The sequence below is a fragment of the Arachis ipaensis genome, chromosome B09 (assembly GCF_000816755.2).
Source record: "Arachis ipaensis cultivar K30076 chromosome B09, Araip1.1, whole genome shotgun sequence".
Lineage (NCBI taxonomy): Eukaryota > Viridiplantae > Streptophyta > Magnoliopsida > Fabales > Fabaceae > Arachis > Arachis ipaensis.
In genome coordinates, this window is record NC_029793.2 from 122,999,086 (window position 1) to 123,002,605 (window position 3,520).

The window sequence follows — 3,520 nt, forward strand, 5'->3', positions numbered from 1 at the left end:
ACAACCACTTCCGTTCCACATTAGATTGGATGATTATCTCTTGGATATCTAATACAGGGGACCGAGTCCAAGTTATTAGTGTCTTCGTGGTATAAGTTAGAACCCATGGATGGCCATTCCTGAGATCCGAAAAGTCTAAACCTTGTCTGTGGTATTCCGAGTAGGATCTCGGAAGGGATGGCTGTGACGATCTTCAAACTCGCGAGTGCTGGGTGTAGTGACAGACGCAAAAGGAGGGTGAATCCTATTCCAGTATGATCGAGAAGTATCTCTATCTTATTTTATATTTTATTCATCTTTTAATTATCAATTCTCCATAACCATTTGAATCCGCCTGACTGAGATTTACAAGATGACCATAGCTTGCTTCAAGCCCACAATCTCCGTGGGATCGACCCTTACTCACGTAAGGTTTATTACTTGGACGACCCAGTGCACTTGCTGGTTAGTTGTGCGGAGTAGTGACAAAGAGTTGAGATTACATTCGTGCGTACCAAGTTTTTGGCGCCGTTTTAGAGATCACAATTTCGTGAACCAGAAACCATACCTTGACTGATTCCCGTTCCACCCGAAACACTTCAATTTTCACTTTTTTCTCAACTTCTAATGTTTCAAAGCTCCCAAAATCAGATTTCCAAGCACAAAGCTCCTTCCCAAACTATATAACACACATATATATATAATACCTAAGCCACAATATCACACCAAAACACAATAACTCAGTACCCAACACCTTAAATTCAACATTTTCACTAGGGTTTGAGATCTCTTACCTTACGTAAGGATCAAGGGAGCAAGAACAAGCCTTTCCTTCAAGTTAATTTGATCCTATAACACAAAGAAGCTCACAATTTCAACATTGTTGCCCAATAAATTTGAAATCTAGGGCTGTGAGTTCGAAGATGAAACTATGGCTTACCTCAAAATTGATTGTGTGGGTTTTGTAGAGCTCAACACCACGGTCGCGTGACCGTAAACAGTGTGTCAATCGGAGCTCCGGATCAAAATTTGTGATCAATGGAAGTTGGAACAAGGGTTTATGTTTCTTCTCCCCCTCTCCCTTTATGTTCAGCGTGTGTGTTTGTTTGAGGGAGAGAGAGAGTTGAACTCTCTTTAATGAATGAGGGCTTGGCTAGGCCCTTGGGCCCAACTTGGGTCTGGTTGGCCTGGTTCGGCCCATTCGGCCCAATCTTGGGCCGATTTCTTTAAAATTGATGTCAAAATTCTCATTTTAAATTTCTCTATCACATTAAACCAAAAAACTTCATTTTCTCATTTTCTAGAATATATTTTAATTTGCGGATTAATTAGTCATTAATTAACTGGGTTTTACAGGAAATAGGGAAATCAAGACAATAGAACAAGAAATTATAAAGAAAACAAGATAAGACATGAAATTAAACTTAGATCTAAGAGAATTTAACCTAATCCTAACCTAATTCTAGAGAGAAGAGGGAGCTTCTCTCTCTAGAAAACTAACTAAAGGCTCATCATAACTAATCTAAGTGCTCTCACCTTGTCCAATCTTCAATTCTGCATGAAATAGTCTCTAGAATCAGTTGGATTTGGGCCTGGGAAGCTCAGAAATTTCCCCCAGTGTTTTCACTTTAATGAGGTCACGTGCCTGCTGTGACGCGTACGCATGGGTCACGCGTACACGTCATGTCACGCATATGCATCGCCTGGCGACCTCATCTCCACGCGTGCGCATCTATCACGCGTGCACGTCTGTCACGTGTGCGCGTCGATATATGCACTCCAAATCCTTATTTTTCCATGAATTTTTCACTTTGCATGCTTTTCTCTTCCCTCCTTTGATCCATTCCTAGCCTTTTCAACCTGAATTCACTAACAAACACATTAAGGCATCTAGTGGAATCAAAGGTGAATTAAAATTAGCAAATTAATGGCCTAAAAAGTATATTTTTACACTTAAGCACAAATTAAGGGAGAATTACAAAATCATGCTATTTCATTGAATAAATGGGAGAAAAGTCGATAAAATTCCCTAAATTAAGCACAAGATAAACCACAAAATTGGGGTTTATCACCTCCCTTTCCCTTCCTTCCCTACTCTCCGCTATCTAGATTCACTATCACCACCACCACGCAGCTCCACAGTCACTACCATCACAGGTAAATTAAGATTCAAGTTCCTAATTCCTGTTCTTATACATCACAATCCCTAATTTTCAAATTCATTACAATCCCTAATTTTCAAATTCATCACAAATCCTGCAACGGTTTCCGTCGAGGCTGAAGGAGATCGTTGCCGAGCTGCTCCCCTCCCTACGTCGCTGCTGCTATTGCAACCACCTTCTCTAATCATTGTTCTTGTTTTTGTTATGTTCTTGTTTCCGGATTGCTGTTGCTTTTTTCATTTTCTGTTTTTATTTTTTTAATCCGAATTTGTTGTTGTTGTTGTTGTTATTGTTGTTGTTATTGGATTTGAAAAATAATTTTTGTTCTTATTTTTATTCTGTTGTTGTTTCTGGATTGCTTCTAGATGCTGTTGTTTTTCTCATTCTTTTTGTTTTTGTTTTTAAATCTGAACATATTGTTGTTGTTGTTGTTGAATTTGAGAATTTGATATTGTTCATCACAATTTCTAATTTCTTAATTTTTGTTCTTATTTTTTTCATCACAATCTTGAGTTTTGTTAATTATATTTAAGGATTTATAATTTTAAATTTTGTTAATAGAAGAAGAAGGATTTGTAGTTTTAATTTTGTTAATAGAATAAGAAGAAGAGGAGTAGTGAACCGGTGAAAAATGGGAATTTTTGTCATTTAAAAAAAATTAAAAAGAACGATTTTAATACCGTTTTAAAACGTTGGGGACGATTTTAAATCCAAAATAACGCTGGGACAAATTTAATTCCGACTCTAAACGTTAGGGACCAAAATAATACTTACCCCTAAAAATATGATTCAGCTGACAAATATTCACATAAGGTAACAATTATCTTTATATAAAATTAATATTTAATAACCGTCAAATAATTTAATAAATTTAACTGAATTATCATATAACGATTTTTAACTATCAATTTTTTATAAACACAACTGTACACTTTTTTAATTTTGATATGGAGGTAAGCATGGTGTATAGCTGCGTTATTGGGGTCGGCGTGTTTCACAGAGGTGTAGTGACTGCGATGAAGAAATCGGACAGTCTGATTTGAGGGAGAGTAATCGGATGGTCCGATTACAGGATTTGGAGTACACAAATCGGACCATCTGATTTGCATACCAACAGCCACGCATCTTGTATGTAGGCCCAAGTCCGTAGACCCACTTTGAAACCAACTAACCCCACCCACTCATCTCTTCACTCTCCAGCAACCCAATCCCACATTTCTCCCTTCTCTTCTTTCATTGAACCTAAAAAAATTCAACAAGAAGCAGCTGCAAGAAAAACCAAAAATCAACAATTAACAATGTCAAGGAGACCAAAAATAAAAAAAAAAGTTAATAATCCAAAATTTTACATTATTAATTATTTTAGTCATCTTAATTAT

The 3,520-nt window shown here is 36.8% G+C and overlaps 1 protein-coding gene across 1 annotated transcript in view; it reads right to left on the reverse strand.

Annotated features, from left to right (window-relative positions):
- LOC107619175 (probable ribosome-binding factor A, chloroplastic) overlaps positions 3,087-3,520 on the reverse strand; it is a 15,665-nt gene continuing 15,231 nt past the window's right edge. Inside the window, exon 5 of the mRNA XM_021112686.1 lies at positions 3,087-3,383. The gene's annotated coding sequence lies outside the window, so the exon portion shown is untranslated. The remainder of the gene's footprint in view (positions 3,384-3,520) is intronic.